This window comes from Oryctolagus cuniculus, chromosome 10 (assembly GCF_051225735.1).
Source record: "Oryctolagus cuniculus isolate XC-2025 breed Fujian yellow rabbit chromosome 10, ASM5122573v1, whole genome shotgun sequence".
In the NCBI taxonomy this organism is placed as follows: domain Eukaryota; kingdom Metazoa; phylum Chordata; class Mammalia; order Lagomorpha; family Leporidae; genus Oryctolagus; species Oryctolagus cuniculus.
In genome coordinates this window covers 83,314,552-83,335,007 of record NC_142876.1, presented here as the reverse complement: position 1 = coordinate 83,335,007, position 20,456 = coordinate 83,314,552, and the positions used below count along the sequence as shown (strand labels likewise).

Sequence of the window (20,456 nt, the reverse complement as noted above, 5' to 3'; positions counted from 1 at the left end):
TCCCAGGGGCAGGTATCTGGTACAGAGGTTAAGTCACCACCTGGGATACCCACATCCTGTATCAAAGCTCCTGGTTGGAGTCTCAGCCCCTCTACTGCTCATCCAGCTTCCGGCTGGTGCATAGCCTGCAGGACAGCAGATCGTAGTCTCTGCTCCCACATGGGAGACACCAATGGAATTCTGGGCTCCTGCTCCGGCCTAGACCAGCCCCAGCTACTGCAAGTATCTGGGGAGTGCATCAGTGAATGGAAGATGTCTCTCTCTCTCAAAAAAAAAAATGAAAATCAATAAAAATTAAGAAATTCTACATCAAGTCTTCAAGACAGTCTCACTGAGTTTGTTGGGATGTTGTTCCTTCATGACCCAGGACCTTCTCTGAAGCAAGAGAGAAAGCAGGCCACAACACAAAAATATTCCAGGTGGGCCACTCAATAATCTGTAACACTGTTTTGACAGACAAAAGGTAGCCTTGGGAAGTTCCATGCTTCAGAAATGAATCAAGTTCTCAGAAGTAGATCCCATTCACAAATGTGTGTAAACATTCTCCCCTTTAAATGGCAGATGGAAAAGTTTAGATAAACATATTTAAACTCCAAGAGCAATCGTGAGGAGCTGCAGCAGTTTGGGAAAATGTCAAGAACAACCTCTGCCTGAGAAAACGGCTCTGCCATGTAAAACAGAGATTATCTTGGGAAAAATAGAAGCCTTCTCAAAGCAGCTCACTGAGAACCACGTTCTTCCCAAATGAGGATCACCCAGGATGTTCAGCGCAAGTTACTTCCACCGCCAGCTAGACAAAAACATCTCCTACCAACTGGTTTGGAGGGGAAAAGCAAGTCAGTTGGTAAGATGGAAAATCCTACAGGTTCACCTGATCCACGATTAAAACACTTCCAATTCTAAGAATTGACAACCAAATCGATCAAATAAACTTTCACTACTGATACCAAAACTGGGATTTAAAAAAAAAAAAAAGAAAGACAAGAAAAGCTCAGAATGGATTAGCTGGCGGGATGCAAACAACTCTCCAGGATGACCTGGCCCAGCTGGAAGGCACAAGGAAGGAATTACTCAAGTAGGACAGTTAAGAGTAAAGTTCACTCTGCAATAAAAATAAGCTACTGAGCAAAGAATTACACATTCATATAGAGAAACACTAGTCATGAAAGACCTCATGCTGAGGATAAAACAAATAAATAGCACTTTCCTGAGATGTCAGGAGTTATGCTGAAGTCATACATAAAACAAATTTATACAATACAAGGTATGCTCTTCACTACAAAAGAATTTTAGGAGTCAGAACAGAATCATGAGCTAGACTAAAAGAACAGACTGAGAGAAATTAGGAGTATAAAATTTGATTCCACTATTAATGTTTCACAACAACTAAATGCTAAATAAAAGACTTGAATTAGTAGAAAGCAGAGATGTAAAATCAGGCAGCATTGTAACCTATGGGGCCCTAATAAATTGTTTTTAAACGCTCGGGGTAAAAATCTGGGAGGCACAAAAGGTGTGTGGTAGCCTGTCTTTGCTGGATCTTTCTCATGAAGTAAAGGCAGGGATGGGATGGCAAAGGGCAAGGCAGGGCGCTCATCGAGCTCTAACCAAGTGAGGGAGACACAGGGCGGCCAGGTGCACTCCGCAGCCCCCTGAGAGTCCACCCACCTTCTTGGCAGATGTTTCACATACACTTGCTCAGTCTGCTTTATCTAACAAATCATGGACTCAAATCCCGATGTGCCCAAAAACATAGTACGTCTTAGACAAGGCAGGGAAGTATTCCTTCAGGTCTTTACCTTAAGAACAACTGCAAGAAGGGAAAGTGTCAAACGTGCATTCTGAAAAACACCATCAACCTATCGATGGGGGTGTACTTTTTTTATTTGACAGATAGAGTTAGACAGTGAGAGAGACAGAGAGAAAGGTCTTCCTTCCGTGGTTTCACCCCCTAAATGGCCGCCATGGCTGCCGCTGCGCCGATCCCAAGCCAGGAGCCAGGTTCTTCTTCCTGGTATCCCATGCGGGTACAGGGGCCCAAGCACTAGGCCATCCTCCACTGCCTTCCGGGGCCACAGCAGAGAGCTGGACTGGAAGAGGGGCAACCGGGACTAGAACTCAGCACCCATATAGGATGCCGGCATCACAGGTGGAGGATTAACCAAGCTGGCCAATCAATGGGGATGTATTGTTTATCTTCCCTCTCCCCACCAGCCGGGTGCTTCTGTCTCTGCTCTCATCATAAAGCATAATTTTTAAATCCTTACCACCCCAAAATCACATCGCCCAAATTCAGTAAATAACAAGCACACAATAATAAAACATATCCTTTGAAGGCTCCTCGTGTATTTAAGGAGTAAAGAAACGGTGGCACCTAATCAAGACAAAGCGTGTGCCTGCTGAAATGTTCTAATTACCTGATAAGTATTTAGACAAAATAATGATAAAAAGAAAAAGCAGTTTGCAAAGACAAACAAAAAAAATGTCTTTGACTGGCTTACCTAAAAAACAAAAGCGTATGTCAAAGCAGGCCTTTAGCCTAGCAGTTAATTCGCTGCTTGGGACGCCCAAATCCCATAGAGAGTGCCTGGGTTCAAGTCCTGGCTCTGCTCCCAATTCCAGTTTCCTGCTAATGTGCTTCCTGGAAGGCAGTGGTGATGGCTCAAATAGTTAAGTTCTTGCCACCCATATGGGAGCCCTGGAAGGAGTTCCCGGCTTTGGCCTGGTTCAGTCTTGACCCTTGAGAGCATTCTGAGAGTGAACCAGAGAATGAAAGCTCTATCCATCTGTCTGTCTTTCCCCTCACCCTCCTGCCTTTGCTCTGCCTCTGAAATCTAAAAGAAAAATATGTGTATGCTGATTCCTTATTTGAGGGTAGAATCTCAGGAAAGCTGGAAGAGAGAGAAAGGGCAGAGGCAGGGGGAGAAGAACAAGGATGTAGTGCCGTGGTTGCCACAGGGACCAGGGTCATGCCAGAGAGTAGAGCTAGTTGCTTAGTTATGGAAGACGGGTGTCTCCAGAGAGGTCATAGGAACCACTGCTTGGGAACAAACCATGAGGGAGGAAGAAGGGGGAAGACATAGCAGAAAGTCAGGCAAGAGATGGCTCTGCAAGCTTTTTCTATTTCCTTTCATTCACTGGTCCAAGTCTGCTGAAACTGGTAGGAAGGAAAAGCATCAAATTTGCATTTTAACAAAAATCATCAACCAGATGATCAGAGCTTGGAGTAGAAGCAGCAAGAAGGGAAGAGTAAGGACTTGTTTTGAATCTTTCCTGAAACTCCGAGGTCTCCGGTACCTGAACTGGGGCCTCCAGGGAGACACCACCACCACCACTGGCCAGCCAAGTAGGGGAGGCCCTAGGAAGCAGGCAGGGCAGGTCCAGGAGCACCAGGCCTGATACAAACTGGGTTTCATACAATGTATTTGCCAGGCAATTCTATTTCCCAAAGGCTAAAATTTGTATCATGAAATTTTAGATTTGCCTCAAAAAGAGAAATTTCAGTAAGTTATATGTAATTTCAGAATTTCCAACCTAACTAACATAAATGTGAAAATAAAGTTGTTTTACCCTCAAATGAAAATCTTCCTTCTTCTTTAACAGATCCTTTTACAAGAGAGTCCTCAGCAAGATACAGGGTCCAAGTTCACAGTTGATAAATCAGGGCAAAATGAGGCAATTATAAGACTAAGAATAGAAGAATTCAGAATGTCAAGTGGCATTAATCTACATGAAGAAAACTCTCGCTACACCTAATTTAATTAAGACCAAGCACTCGGGAAACTGTTTTTCTGAGAGGAAACCTGAAATTGAATGAAACTATAGTCCAACATTCCACACTTTAGGGCTGTAGATTTTACTTTCTATTGTTTAAAAAAAATTATTCACACTGTGTACAATGCCAAATCAAAGGGAAAAAAAATCCAAACTTTTTTTTTTTTTTTTTTAATTTGAAAGGCAAAGAGACAAAGGAGAGAGAGAGAACTTGCCATCGACTGGTTCCCACTTCAAATGTCCACTCCCTAGAGCTAGGAACTAAATCCAGATCTCCCACAAAGGTGGCAGAAACACATTGACTTGGGCCAGTTCCACAGCCTCCCAGGGTCTGCATTAGCAGAAAGCTGGGGTCAGGAGCCAGGCCAGATACTGAAAACAGACACTCTAATATATCACGTGGATGCCTTAACTGGCCAAACATCCACCCCCTCCTAGAGAGATTCTAATAAGCTTACCACCACTAAATCACAACCTAAGAAGTTTTTCAAAGGGACTTTGACCTGGCTTCTCCTTTCCTGCCCGATAGGAAAGACTGAGCTAAGAGCACAGTAACAGTTCTCCGTGGACACTCACTCTTCCACAGAGTAACAGAAAGTTTTAAAAACTCAGGGTCATGCTACAATAATACAATTTCAGCAGGACAATGGGAAATAAGGGTCCATGTTAACCAGATTACAATGTAGACCTTCTAAATGATGTTACCATTTAAAAAAGAAAAAAGAACTTGTTCATAGAAAGACTTATACATGACACTGAGTTGCAAAGTGAAACAGTCTATTATTCTGAGATAAGTGAACAGAAAGACATGTGAGGAAATACTTAAGCCACGGGTATCAGCCAGCACAACTTCACAAGACTTAAAAATAAGAGAAATCAAACAGTCAGCAAAAACCACCATGACCTACCCTCTGTCCTTCAGCCTCCTGGTTGTCTGCACACTAAGGTTTAGCCTACAACTTGACAATTAAACCTTTCATTTTCCATTACTTAATGTATTTTGGAGAGTTTTTATATTTATGACATTTCATTCCCTTTTGCCCATACACTATGATGTAGACAGGCAATTAATAATTTTACTCAAAAGCAAAGAGTTTCGAGGGGCAATAAGACTTTCCTGAGTCATGGAGGCAACAAAGGAAGTAAAGCTAGAACACAAGTTGGAGTCTTCCCTCCTGAATCCATGTTATGTTGTTTTCTATCAGGTCATTACACAGACACATCAATTACACAAAAACATCCACTAAATGTCCAATGCAAATGAACAGATCCATAAAGATGAACAAAATGAGAAAGAATGAATTTTCCAGAATCACACAAAACATACTAAAGATCGGAGATAATAAGAAGGCAGGGAAAGCTTAAATACATAATAAGAATTTGGGTAAAAAGCCCAGCAAAAAAAAGCATGAGGATAATAGCAGAATATTGTAGGCAAGTGGTAACTCCTAGTTGTTGAAAACAGATATATGGGGAATGGGGCCATTTACAAAGAAAGCAAACTGTGATGAGGAAGCAACTGAGGCCAGCGCTGCGGCTCAATAGGCTAATCCTCCGCCTGTGGCACCAGGTTCTAGTCCCGGTCGGGGCACCGGATTCTGTCCCGGTTGCCCCTCTTCCAGGTCAGCTCTCTGTTATGGCCCGGGAGTGCAGTGGACGATGGCCCAAGTGCTTGGGCCCTGCACCCCATGGGAGACCAGGAGAAGCACCTGGCCCCTGGCTTCAGATCAGCACGATGGCCATTGGAGGGTGAACCAACGGCAAAGGAAGACCTTTCTTTCTGTGTCTCTCTCTCTTACTGTCCACTCTGCCTGTCAAAAGAAAAAAAAGAAGAAGCAACTGAAGATATGTTTGTGTGCCGGTATACATTTGTTGCTATGTATACTGGCTACAGTGTAACAAAAGTGATCCATGTCCTCAAGGAGCTTACAATATAGACTTACTATGCACAGAATTACAATATACTGCATACATTTAAGTCTTAAAGAGTGCCATAAAAATTCTATAGCATGACACTGGTGGCTATATTATGTCTGCATCAGAATTAGCAGTGGTCTCTAAAACACAGTAGACATGCTGACAAAAACTCAAAAGCGAATGACAATACACAACCTCAAAGAGGATGTGGGGAAACACTATGCTCACACTCACACCACTGATCTCATGGACTTCAACAGCATACACTGGTATAACTCTACACAGGTAATAAGTATTAGAAGACTTGCAAAAATCATTTACCTAGCAACCAGCCATTCCAGCCCTACAGCACAATCACCTAAGTGAACAGGGATATATAGACTAAGGTCGTTCATGGCAGGGTTGTTTACAATGGGGGTTTGGGTGTGGGGGAAGGATGCAGTCACGCTAATGTCTGTCAAAACAAGATCGGCTAATTAAGGAAAAGGAGAGCTGATAATGATATAATAGATCTTTGTGATGTAGGGTTCCACTCCCCGAATGGTAAAGATGGCCATGATGTCTTCAGTGATATGAGGAGGCAGGTACATGACAAGGTATATGTTGTGGTAGTGTGTGGGCATGTATACATTCATAACTACGTCTAGATGGTCATTAGTCAAATACACCAACAGCAGTTCTCTCTGGACAAGATAATTCCAGTTGCTCTTTATTTAAAACCTTGCATTTTAGAAAACTGCACAAGTATTTTTTTTTAGGAAAAGATTGCTAAAAAGAGAAACATTTTTCCATATGTGCTTCATATATATTACACATATACAAAACTATTTTTTAAAGTAAAGTGGACCCATGTGGAGCCACTGAAGTCTTTCCATACACTTTTCTGGTAATATTAGAATAACTCAAAATTTTAAAGAAGCCAATAAACACAATAAAAACATTCTAAAAAATCATTTGGTTTCTTTAGAATAATGGTTTCTTTAGAATAATGGCGTTTAAGATAATTTCAAATGAATTAAATTTATTAATATTAACAGGTATAGCTCTGTGCATCTTGTCAAAGAAATAACCGGTACCAGGCTAGCCTTCCATTCATTAGTAGCCAGAAAACTTGAAAAAATAGAAGAAACATTACTTTTTCAAATATTGGTTAACAGCAGGACTATGATGTCCTAGACAGTAACCAGACAAGAAGAGCTTGTATGGTATCTCAGGCCTCCTACCTGGAGGCCTTTTCCAGATACCACAACAGCAAGCACAGAGAGCTGCAGTCTGCGATGCAGACACAGATGATGGAGTTTTTGGAAGAAGTTGCCAAGGAGACAGAGAAGGGAATTTCTTAACAGAGGAGATTCAGAAATCTGTGAGTGGTCCATTTTTTGGTGAACTCATCCAACATTTCACTCAGAAAGAATGTATTTTATTCAAGGTAAACTACAACTCAATAAAGTTGATTTAAAAATTCTCAAACCTTATATGCCAACTGCAATGTTAAAATAGTTAATAGATAATTTATACAATTAAAAAAGCAAAATTGTAGGAATAAACTCTTAATAAGTAACATAAGACCTCTTGGAAGAAATACACCAAACATTTCCGTGGAATGTGAAAGAGAATTTGAATAAGCAAAATAAATGAAAACCAACAACATAAGATAACATCTTCAAAGCAGCTACGTTCACTATTTCAACGAAATGTTTGCTGACTGCTTCCTTAGAGCACTGTGGGAGCCATACACAGCCTGGTCATGGTTGAGTCCTGAAATGAAGCCCGAGACTCCAGACCACCAGTAGAGACCATTTCTTGATTAGCATTTTCTCTGTTTCAAGGGTGAGAATGTTATCCATGGGTCACAAAGTTTGGAGCTGGGTCCTCTTTCAAAACCACTGGTCAGTTTTTAATATAGCTGAGTTGAACATTATGGACTGTCAATCATAATTTCACAGCTGAGTTGTCAGGAAGAAAAAAAATATCTATTGCACTTGGAAATGTCAAGAGTAACCCAATAAATGTCAAATAAAATTGAAGTGTCTGCAGGAACATATGGGTGTGTGAACAGGAAACCTGGGCAAGACCCTCTGTACTGGGCTGAGCTTGTCTCCACAAAATCAAGGTTTCCCCTGTCTGTAGTTCCTTGCACTGTATTCCCCACTAACTTCTTCTGTTGTACTCTGCCCTTTAAATTCCTGGATGTCTACTAACTTTCCTGATAAATACATTTCTCTCACATGTATTTCTGTGTGCTCTTGTAGAGGGACTACCAAGGCACGTTAACCAATGCTGGTTGACACTTTCTTTAGATGTGCCCATGCTAGTCTTTTCTTAAGAGCAAATTCTAAATATGCAGCCAAGTTAAGAAGACACAGACACCAGGTGCTGAGCCCATGGATGCTCCCTTTATGCTGTAAATGGTCTTGGTGACTTGCTATAGCACACTCACATCTGTGGTCAACAAAATGCACTCTCCTCTGCCACAGTCGTTTATCAAAAGGATTAAAAGGCCTGTCAGTGACAAGTGACTTTCTCTGGATACGTTTTTTCTCTAAGAGATTAAATGTTCACTATTTTTTAAAAGAGGAGGAGGGCCTGCAGAGTAATGACTGTGATTCTGTTTTAATTAGGTCAATATTTTCTGAGCATTTCCTGTTGCAAGCCCTTTGCTCCAAGGATGCAAGGGTAAATAGGGAGTCTAAAATTTTTGGAGTTCAAAACCAAGTTAGGGAGACAGATGAGAAGCAGACAAAGATACATAAAGTGACTGGAGCAGCAGAGTCCCAAAGGAACACCTAGCTGGGACACGGAAAGTCGAAGTTCTATGGAGCCTAAGGAGAGGTGAAGCAAGCAACACACACACACACACACACACACATACACACACAGGTATTTAAGGAAGCTTACAGGATTCAGTCAGGTAAGGATGTTAGAAGGCAGCATATATTTATGATGCCAAATCAGTGAATGAGTAAGAGCTACCCAGGAGCTCCTGAAAATATAAAGAACTAAATACTCACTTTAACTTACAATCCCCCAATTCAGTACCCAAATTAGGAACTCTGTTTATTTCCCAGGTCAAATCAAGCAATGTATCTGAACATTTTATACTTAACAATAATAGAGGAAGTTTGTTATGTGCTTAACATATCACTATACCACATTTCTTTTCTCTTTTTTAAAGATTTTATTTATTTATTTGAGAGGCAGAGTAACAGACAGAGAGGAGAGACAGAGAGAGGTCTTCATCTGCTGGTTCACTCCCCAAATGGCCACAAAAGCCAGAACTGAGCCAATCTGAAGCCAGGAGCTTGTTCCGGGTCCCGGGGGCCCAAAGACTTGGGCCATCTTCTACTGCTTTCCTAGGTCATAGCAGAGAGCTGGATTAGAAGTGAAGTAGCTGGATTAGAAGTGAAGTAGCTGGGACTTGAACCGGTGCCTATATGGGATGTCGGCACTATAGGTGGCAGCTTTACCCGCTATGCCACGGAGCTGGCCCTGATGTTGTTTCCCTTACCTTCTACCAGTAAGCTGTCTCATGGTAGTGATAACAATTTACACGCACACACACACACATATACAATGATAAAAGGCAAAATAACTCACAGGGTCCTTCCTTTATTATATTATACACACACCTTCCCACATGATGACTCAGCTTCCTCCTAAGACGGACCAGTGGTCTTGGGATGTTTAATCAATCATCAAGGGCACACAGTGCTACCATCGCCTCCCACTCTGCCATTCTCTGCCACGTCATCTCTAGCACAGAGGCCTTCGTCATCCATGACCCTGCCCTGATTCCAGCTTGGGCAAACCCACACTTGGTGCAGCCAGTGTCACCTGTCCTGCCTTTCCACTGGTCTCCCTGCTTGGGACCCTGGCCTCTCTACAGTCTAATTTCAACACAGCCAGAGGATCCTTGTAAGACCCCACGTCACTCCTCTAGTCAAATCCTCTACAGCATTTCTTAATGTAGAAATGTACCATATGACCTAGCAATTCCATTCCTAGGGATCTACATGTATTCATTTTCTTTTGCTGTTGGAACAGAATGCCACCAATTTAATGATTTTAAACACCAATCATTTATTATCTTCAATGCACATGCTCGTAGGTCAGAAGTCCAGCACAATGTGATTGGACTCTCTGCGTAGTACTCTTACCAGGGGAAAATCAAGCCATTGGCCAGGACTGTGATTCCCACTCTGGACTTAGAGGCCCCTTGCCAGCTCACTGGTAGATACCGGTTCCTTGCAATTACAGGAATTAATTTTCCATTTCCTTGACACACAGTCCCTGATCCTGAAGCCAGCAATGGCCAACTGCATCCTCCCACACTTCCAATGTCTCTCACTTCTGCTCTCTCTCAATTCCTCTTCAGCCTCTCCTCTCCTTTTAAAAGCTGGTGGGATCCCATCAGGTCCACAGAATTAATCCAGGAAAAGCTTCTAACCTTAAGGGTAACTGATTAGTAAAAGCTAACTTAAGGCTAACTGATTAGTAAAACCTAAAGTCCCATTTGCCACATAATGTCACATATTCATAGGAGCAATGGAAAAGTCTTAGGGCAAGGATTCTGTCTAGCACAGTACACAAGAGAAATAAAAACACACTTCACACAAAGACTTTTACATAAATGTTTGTAGCAACATTAGTCACAATAGTCAGTAGTTTAAAAGGACACAAATATCTACAAATTGGTGAAAGGGCATTGTATGCTGTATCCATGAAATGGGATACTATGCAACACTACCAAGAAAAAAGTACTAACACATTCAACATGAATGAACCTCAAAAACATTATATTAAGTGAAAGAAGTCAGACAGGAGACTACATGTTGTACAATTCCATTTAAAGAAAAAGTCTTATAAGGACAGAAAGCAGATTAGTGGTTGTCCAGGGCTAGGGATGAGACTGAGATTAACAATAAATGGGGATGAGATAATCCTCTTTGAATTAAAAATTTTTTTCATTTCATTTGAAGAGCGGAGAGAGAAACTTTCAATCCACTGATTCATTCCCCAAATGGCCACAGTAGCCAGAGCTGTTGAGTCGGGCAGAAGTCAGGCACCAAGAACTCAATCTGGGTCTTCCATGGAGGTGGTAAGGACCAAAACACCTGAGCCATCATCTGTTGCATCCCAGCTGTGTATCCACAGGAAGCAATATGGGAGAAGAGCCTAGAGTTGAACCAAGCACTGCAACATGGGATATGGCCATACCAGGGTGAGATTTCACTGGCACACAAAATGTCTGGTCCAAGAATAGGGAACTGACTGCGGGACGAAAACGTTCTGAAACCAAGCCAGGGTTATGGCTACATAACTTGATCAAATGACTAAAAAATCATTCAACTATACTCTTGAGACGGGCAAATTTTATGACAAGAAAATACAGCTGATCACTTGTTTAAAAATAAAGGATAGGGGCTGGCACTGTGGCGCAGTAGGTTAATCCTCTGCCTAAAGCGCCAGCATCCCATATGGGCGTCGGATCTAGTCTCAGCTGCCCCTCTTCCAATCCAGCTCTCTGCTATGGCCTGGGAAAGCAGTAGAAAACGGCCCAAGTGCTTGGGCCCCTGCACCCGCATGGGAGACCGGGAAGAAGCTTCAGGCTCATGGGTTCAGATTGGCACAGCTCCGGCCATTGCGACCATCTAGAGAGTCAACCAACAGAAAGGAGACCTTTCTCTCTATCTCTCCCTCACACTGTCTGTAACTCTACCTCTCAAATAAATAAATAAAATCTGTATAAAAAATAAAAATAAAGAATAATACAACCCTGCAAAAAATGGTTTCCCCCTACATGCAGATTTAAAGTCAGCATCGTTCCAAATGCATATTCCCTGCACCCCAATCTGACCTCATTTCGTCCAGCTTGCTGCCTCTTTCTCTTTAGGCTGCTCCCACCACATTTCACCTGCTATCTCCAGGCATGTTTCTGCCTTGGGATCTTCCCAATTTATCCCACAGACCAACTCCTGGGACTGAGCTTAACATTGCTTTGGCTCAGCTCTCTCCAGAATCCACAGGGTCTGGGCCCAGAGAAGGCACAGGAAGCTCCCCTCTGCTCCGCTTTCTGCTCTTGTGGGGTCAGGGAACGTTAGATAAAAAATGACCACACCGTAAAAGCTGGTCCTAGTTAAGAGAGCAGGACACTGAGAGGGCAGGAAGAGAACACTCCCGGGAACAGGGATACTCCATCATCTGTCTCCAGCTGCCACTCAGTGCCAAGAAGCAGCTAGAACGTAACAGCTAACTCTCCCAGGATGGCACAAATCATCGCCATGCAAAAACTGCTTTCTCTGGGCTGCTACTCTCTCTTCCCTGTCCATTAAAAGTCCTGCTTGATTTCACTTACTTCCACGATAGATGGTCTTCAACATTTTAAAATAATGCCAATGTCAAACAACCTTTATCCCAAACTGGCAAAAAAAAAAAAAAAAATCATCACCACTTTAAAGAACCACAAGTGAAGTTAAAGAAATTGCAAGGGACAGCACTGTGGTATAGTGCGTAAAGCTGCTGCCTGCAGTGCTGACATCCTATAGGGGCACTGGCTGGAGTCCCGGCCGCTCCACTTCCAATCCAGCTCTCTGCTATGGCCAGGGAAAGCAGAAGAAGATGGCCCACATCCGTGGGCCCCTGCACCCACGTGGGAGACCCGGAAGAACGTCCTGGCTCCTGGCTTCTGATAAGCACAGATCCAGCCATTGTTATCTATCTGGGGAGTGAATCAGAGGATGGAAGACCTCTCTCTCTCTCTTCCTCTCCTTCTCTGTGTAACTCTGCCTTTCAAATAAATAAATCCTTAAAAAAAAAAGAAATATAAGAAAAGAAATTGCAATGCACTTCCAAAAAGGCAATGACTCCTACTTTTTTAAACCAACTATGTTGGGGCCAGCTGCTGTGGCACAGCAGGTAAAGCCGCCACCTGCAGTGCTGCCATCCCATATGGGTGCCGGTTCCAGTCCCAGCTGCTCCACTTCCAATCCAGCTCTCTGCTATGGCCTGGGAAAGCAGTGGAAGATGGCCCAATTCCTTGGGCCCATGCACCCACCTGGGAGACTTGGAAGAAGTTCCTGGCTCCTGGATTAGGAGCAGCGAAGCTCCAGCCATTGCAGCCGGGTAACTGGGGAGTGAACCAGCAGATGCAAGACTTACCCCTCCCCCCGCCTCTCTGCAACTCTGCCTTTCAAATAAATAAATAAATGAATAAATAATAACCAATTCTAACAATGATGGAACATTCACACTTAGACCTCGCGTTATTTCCAGAGGTTCTTTTCTCTTTTTTTTAAGATTTATTTATTTTTATTCATTTGGAAGAGTTACACAGAGAAAGGAGAGGCAAGCAGAGAGGGAGAGGGAGAGGGAGAGGGGGAGGGGGAGGGGGAGGGAGAGGGAGAGGGAAGGAGGAGGGAGGGAGGGAGAGAGGGAGGGGTCTTCCATCCGCTGGTTCACTCCACAATGGCCGGAGCTGCACCAATCCAAAGCCAGGAGCCAGGAGCCAGGAGCCTTCCCTGGGTCTCCCAGGCAGGTGCAGGGGCCAAAGGACTTGGGCCATCTTCCACTGTTTTCTCAGGCTATAGGAGAGGGAGGATGAGAGGGAGGGGGAGGGGAGGGGGAGGAGGAGGGGTCTTCCATTCACTGGTTCACTCCGCAATGGCCGGAGCTGCACCGATCCAAAGCCAGGAGCCAGGAGCCTCCCCCGGGTCTTCCATGTGGGTGCAGGACTTGGGCCATCTTCCACTGCTTTCTCAGGCCATAGCACAGAGCTGGATCAAAAGAGGAGCAGCTGGGTCTAGAACCGTTGCCCATAAGGGATGCTGGCGCTTCAGGCCAGGGTGTTAACCCACTGCACCACAGCACCAGCCCCCCTAGAGGTTCTTTTCTTACTACAGCCAAATCTCCCACCACCAGATGTGCAAGGTAGAGAACTCCTGAGAGTTGAGGGATCAGTACCAGTCAACCTTAGAAAGCCACAGACGGTGTTTAAGAGGGTCCTAAAACAACCTAGATTGCATTAGACAAATGAACTACTTTACTATTTTTGTAAGAAACAGCTATTAATGAGACTCATTGATTTTTAAGAGATCAGAAACAAGCAGGTTTTATAGCAGGGTCCAATACGACAATATCAGTCCCCAGGCAGCCAATTAATCTCTTCTTCCCAATTGTTCTGATATTCATGACCTGTATGTTTTTCTCTTATTTGCTTTTTGTTTTAAATGAGTGTTTAAGTAAAGATGTTCCCAGCGTCTCCTATTTTTATATACCCTGTTACATGACATTTCAAATGCTCTGGAATATCACCTGGGATTCTGAGTTTTTGTATTATGAAGGCAGCGTAGTATGGTGACGGGAAACCTATGTTCAAATAGGCACAGGTTCAAATTCCAAATATGACATTTACTACATTCAAAGATATTAGCAACCTGCCCACATTCATACAAATACTTCAAAAAGTTCATGGAAAATGCTTATCACAATGCAAATAATATATATGGGGTCTCTGGCCATACAATAATGGCAACACCAGGGTACTCCATGATACTCCTGGTGCTCCACGGTTGGAAGGTAGCACATTCCATCCTTGCGATCAAACCAACTAGCTATTATGCACCAAAATAAATGTACCTTTTAATTCTATTCTCCATGAGCTTTCTGCAGTGCTCTCCTGAGTGACATAAAAGGATTCTGAACCAAGACAGTCTGGCCGCAGGCTCTAGGGGCTGAGTCACTACCATTCCCCCACCACCACCACCACGATCCTCTTGATCCCCAAGATGTCCCACCTCCTCCTCCTGGGCCTCACTGTCAGAGCCATCCTAGAGACGAGATATAAAACGATCTCAACTTTATCCAGTCGTGAACTCTGAAAAGTCATACTCATGAAATGTCTCCCAGTAAATAGCCAAAACACAAAGTCCATTTTTCTATTGCTATGCCAGTGAAGGAGAAAAGAAAATGTCATAAACCTCATTTTACAAATTGGGGGACTGTGCTAAAAAGGATCAAGTCTCTTAGCATCATTTGGTGACTGAGAGGCAGAGAGAGAACAGATGATGCCCATCTCCATTCACCCAGCATTATCACTCATCTTATAAATATTTAAGCTTCCCAACGAAGATAGGTATGATTGTTTACAGCCATCTGATCTACCTGGGGAGGAAACAAAGCCAGGCTGGCTTGCTAAGCACATTGCAATAAAAAAAGTATTAAGACATGAGTGAGGGTCTATCATAAAGAATTCCCACATTGTGTCTGCAGTCAGTATAATAACTGTGGCATTTCTCTCCCTCTGCATTCAGGCTGGGTAATTCAGTGGAACCTTAAAAGTGACAAATGAATGTGAAAAAGAGCTGACACCTCTTCCAAGACTGAACAAAGATGCCAGGAGGACCCCAGCAATGTGCAATGACAGCTAGAATGGATGGGGACAGAGTTTAAAAGCAGTTCAACACTTATTTTTTATCTTTAATATATATATTAAAATTTATTTTATTTATTTAAAAAGCAGAGAAGGAGAAGGACAGATAAAAAGAGAGAGACCTTTCATCTACTGGTTCACTCCCCAACATGGCCACAATGGCTAGGGCTGGGTTAGGTTGAAACCAGGAGCCAGGAACTCTGTCAGGGTCTCCCATGTTGCTGGTAGGGTTATCATCTGCTGTTCTTCCAGGCACATTAGCAGGGAAGTGGACTGGAAGCAGAAGAGCTGGGACTTCAAGTGGTGCTCGTTTAGGATGCCAGTACTACAGGCAGGCGGTGACTTAACTTGCTGTGCTACAACGCCAACCCTTTAATTTTTATATTAAAAAGACAACAAGGAAAACATGAAATGGTAGTGGAAGAGGAATAATTTAACAAACTCTTTGTTAAAGAGTTAATATTCCTCAGGCCAGCGCTGTGGCGTTGAGGGTAAAGCCGCCGCCTGCAGTGCCAGCATCCCAGATTATGGGCGCTGGTTCTAATCTGGCTGTTCTTCCTATCCAGCTCTCTGCTATAGCCTGGGAAAGCAGTGGAGGATGGCCCAAGGCCCTGGGCCCCTGCACTCGTGTGGGAGACCTGGAGGAAGCTCCTGGCTGCTGGCTTTGGATCGGCGCAGCTCCGGCCGTTGCGGTCATCTGCGGAGTGAACCAGCAGATGGAAGATCTCTCTGTCTGTCTGCCTCCTCTTCTCTCTCTGTGTAACTCTGACTTTCAAGTAAATAAATAGATCTTTAAAAAACAAACAAACAAAAAAGTACTGCATAAAAAAAAGTTAATATTCTTGAGTCTGGCCAAAACCAAAATGAAAGACTGTCAAATGCGTCGCTGATGCCCACACTCCAGTCCCCCACCTACTGTATCATCCTTTGGAAAACAATTTTACCCATTTTGAAGCATACTAGACATTTACAAAGCCCCCTCCCAAAATCCAGAGCTTTATATTATTTTCCTAAAATACCACTACATGCACATTTGCCAAAATTCCACTAAAACAACCTTCCTAAAATTAATAAATTACCTGTCAAATTTCATAAAAACAGATGGTCACTTGGAGACAGGAGAAGATATCATTATTCTGTTTTACACAGCTGCTCAAACTAGGAAAAGATCATCTCATTTTCCATAATACACAATGAACCTTGTCTACGATTTCCGATACTAGGCATAAAAATGAAAATTTTATGCAGCTGCTTCTATATCACACATCTGGTTACTGCTGAGGAAATATTTTCAACATAAAAGAAATCATGATAATAAAAACTAAAACTGCTGTGCCTTTGTTTTCTCCTAACAAATATTGTGCTACTTCTAAGCCTTTTGCTATAAAAAAAAAAAAAAAACCCTAAATGGAGTACTCCTAAATTGAGGTGTTTACACAATTAACAATTAAGAAGGTATTAGGAATCCCCTACCAATATGAAAGTACACATTTGCTGAACATCTGACACCCAATTGTTTCTTCCTTTTACTATTTTCATGAAGGTGGTTTAGTAATTTTATCAGAAATCTAACACACGAAACAATAAGTCAACACAACATTAGTGTCACATATCTGAAATGAGATTTTGATTTGTTAGTCTCCAACACATTACTTACATTACTATAAATCGTGTGAAGATGAAGACATTTGGCACCTATGAACAGCTATGAAATAACCAACACCAAGAGCTCTCCTGTTCTATATTTTTACCAAGAGACATGAAACTTGACAGCTAAATATATGGCCACCTTTTTCACAATACTTGCCAGGCACATGAATGTGTAAGTCTTCAGAATGCCCACCAAATACATCTGCAACATTCAACTATCATAAGAGATAGGGAGTATGCATGTTTGGGGGATTCATTTAAATATTGGTAAAATGATTACATTTGGACGGCCACTTTCACTGTGCAGCAATACACTGCATAAGGGAGTGTTAGTTTAACTCTCCTGCTTAAAATTTCCAATGGATCCCAGAGGAACAAAAAATCCAAAGCCCTTATAGAGCCTGAAAGACCCCAGTGATCTCATAGACCCTGCCCGTCTCTCTAATCCCATCTCCTTCCATGCACTACACCCCAGCCTCCACATCATCTGTCCCACGACCCCTCTCCTAAGAATTCTCTTCAAGCCTGCACCCCTGTGGCAGCTCAACATTTCCATCTCTCATATCACAGCCTCATGCCCACAGAAAAGCCTTCCCTGACCACTGGTCCCACGCCTATTCTTCCAGCAGGAGCTCATCACAGTCTTATTTACTTCATAGCACTGATAACCTTAGGACATTGTTTTGGAACTGCGATACTCATTTTCTACCTTCTCTCCCTAAAAGTCAAAGGCCTTCCCAAGAGATGCCTTACTTCACTAATATCTCCACACCAAGTATCTACACATAATGAATGAAGGAACAATGTTTGCAGTAAACTGACTAATAATGTGATTGAAGCAGCCCAACAGTCCATGTGAATCCAGCTCAACAACAGACTCAAAATCAGGTCCATCACATGATGGGGTAAGAAGTCTTGAAGGACAAAGGGACCGTACCAAGCTGATGTTACCTTGCACTATGCACTACCCCAAAAGTCTGCTCAGATGGTCAAGTGTGGGCCTGTTTCCCAATTCTGCCTTCCAAGGGAAGAACATGGTGCCTTCTAAGTACACTCCTAAAACTCACAGGACATCTACCTGAAGGACAGGTGGATGGATCTGAACACAAACATGCATGGGGTACCTGAAAGCCAAAGATGGAGCTGGAGGTGACAAGAACCACGGTCTTGGGGTTGATAATCCTGGAGCTGTGTAAGTTCATGCAGAGAACTCTACCAAGTCCTGGAATACAAAATTCAAGCCAGGCCTTCCAGGTTATTAAGAAGGTGTGTTTGTCAAGGTGAGACATTTTATTCTCTTTGGGATACCCTGCATATATGATAGTAAATGGGCCTCCATGTGTTTCCTGTCCTGATCCTACAAAGTTGGGAATGGGTCTATCTTCCACTATAACACCTTGGTTAAGTCTCTCAAACTCACTGAGTCTGTTTCATCACTTGGGAAAGAGAAAAAATTTCTGTCCTGTCAACACCCAATATTATATGAAGAAAAAACTAAATATATAAAAATGCATAATTTAAAACTACTTCTATTATGTTCTATATCATATTCCTCCCTGTGTAAGTCCAGAGCAGAGGACCATGACAGTTCCCATCTCCAATCTCAAAGCTAGTGCAGCTTGTGAGAAACTTCTAGACTAGACAGGGTTTGGCTTTTCACTCCATTTTTTTTTTTCAGTGTTAAGTATTCTTTAAATTATTTCTATATCCTACAAAGTTTCACATCCTTCCAAAAGGAAGAGATATTGACTGCTCAAGACTTTAGACATTAAAAGAACTTTCTTAAAAAAAAAAAAGAACTTCTAGAATTATTTATAGTTATAGAGATATGCCAACTGAAAAATGCCTCTTCTACTACTTAGCCTATTGAATACAGACCCGTTTTCCAGGAAAAGTGCATAATATACACCAGTGTTGTGCATTTATTGATCTCTCATCAGTTTCAGGAATGCAATGAACAAGAAGTATACCCGTGGGGCTGTTTTAGATCTACCAGGCTGTCTGTCCAGAGCCTTTCCTCTCATCCCAGAGAAAGGATGACCTCAGAGATTTAATAAATCAAGAGCACAAACAGAACATACAAAGAAGCCAAGACAAATGCACAGAAACTTAAAAACTTAAGCGTAGAGAGGCAAGCTGGCCAGATGCAGTAACAAATAAAGCAGACACTGGCCAATACAGGACAAAAGAAAAGAAAAGAAAACCTCAGTGGTGAGCGGGCAATTGGCACAGTGGTTGGGTTTGTTCCTTGGGACAACCACATTCCACACCATAGCGCCTAGGTTTGCGTCTCCACTACACTCTGATCAAGCTTTGTGCTAAGACATACTCTGGAAGGCAGTAGGTGGTAGCTCAAATAGTTGAGTCCCCACCACCCATGAGGGAGGGAGACCCAGATTGAGCTTCTAGTTCGTGACTTTGGCTGTTGTGGTATCTGGGGAGCGAACAAGAAGACAGTGTCTGTTTCTGTCTCTTTCTGCATTCCAAATTAATAACAATTTAAAAAAAAATTTGTAGATTTTAGGGGACTCAGATTTAAAAGGGTTAAATTTCAGGTTATCAAAAGCCTTTGGCAGAAGGTGTTTTATTTATCAAATGAGGCACACTAATCACACAGGAAAATTACAAAGCATCAAAAAATAAAGCAGGCAGAAGGTGATGGTTCAAACGCTTGGATCCCTGTCACCCACATAGGAGACCCAGATTGAGTTCCCAGCTTGGCTTTGGCCCGGCCCAGGTCCCAGCGGCTGAGGTCACTTGGGAAATGAACCAGCAGATAGATCAATCTTTATGTTTCTCTGCCTTTCAAATAAATAAAACCAAAATAAAATTTTAAAAAAATTTTCAGATACAACCGCTCTGGTGTACACAAAGCAACTTCACACTTCTTCCATCAATTTCTTTGGGTGGTTTCAAAGAGTCTGTAATCTGGATTGTGTGTGAAACTAGCAGTTTATTATCATATTCTCACATTAGTAATTGAAAGCTGCTGATCAAGTCAGCAGGTTATCACATCATCCATCCTGCCAACAGTATATTCAGTTGGTCCAGGCCATCCTCAGTGCCTTACATCATCCACCACAACCCAAACATCAGCAGGTTCCACGAGCTTTAGCCCCAAAACCGATGCAGATGACGACAGTCGCTCTCCATCCCCTGCGCCACCTCACCATCCCAACCACCACCTTCTCTCACTAGGAGGACCACAGCCAACAGCTGAGCTCTCCCCCACTTCTCCTGCACCCCTTCTCATCCACTCACCACTGAACAGTCCATGGTAGGGTTAGCAATTCATGCTGTGTTGCCTGTGACTCTCGGTTTTAGCACTGAAAGTCACATCCTAGGAAACTTGTCACTCTTGAGCAATCCAGGACAGACGGTCATCCTAACCTATGGAGAGCCTGCTACACTGATAGGCTTGCATTCAAAGACTCACTGGCCCCAGTTCATCACCTCTCCCTGGAATTCACACTCTTGGCCATGTGTCCTTGGACTTCCTTCTAGCAGAGTTCCTGATGACTTTCCTGTGGGCTCCACCAACAGGATGTGTGCAACTAATACAAGAAGAACTTTGAAACATACTTGCCACTGGGCTTGTTCTCTTAGGTTTTGCTCATTTCCCTGTGAAGTTCATATGGTAGTCAGTCTGTTGCTCCAAGGAAAATGAAAGACACACACGTGCAGACAT

The 20,456-nt window shown here is 42.9% G+C and overlaps 1 protein-coding gene across 4 annotated transcripts in view; it reads right to left on the bottom strand.

The window, feature by feature from the left end:
• The window catches only part of SUCLG2 (succinate-CoA ligase GDP-forming subunit beta), a 295,805-nt gene that overhangs the window by 187,474 nt on the left and 87,875 nt on the right, over window positions 1–20,456 (bottom strand). The gene's annotated exons all lie outside the window — the stretch shown is intronic.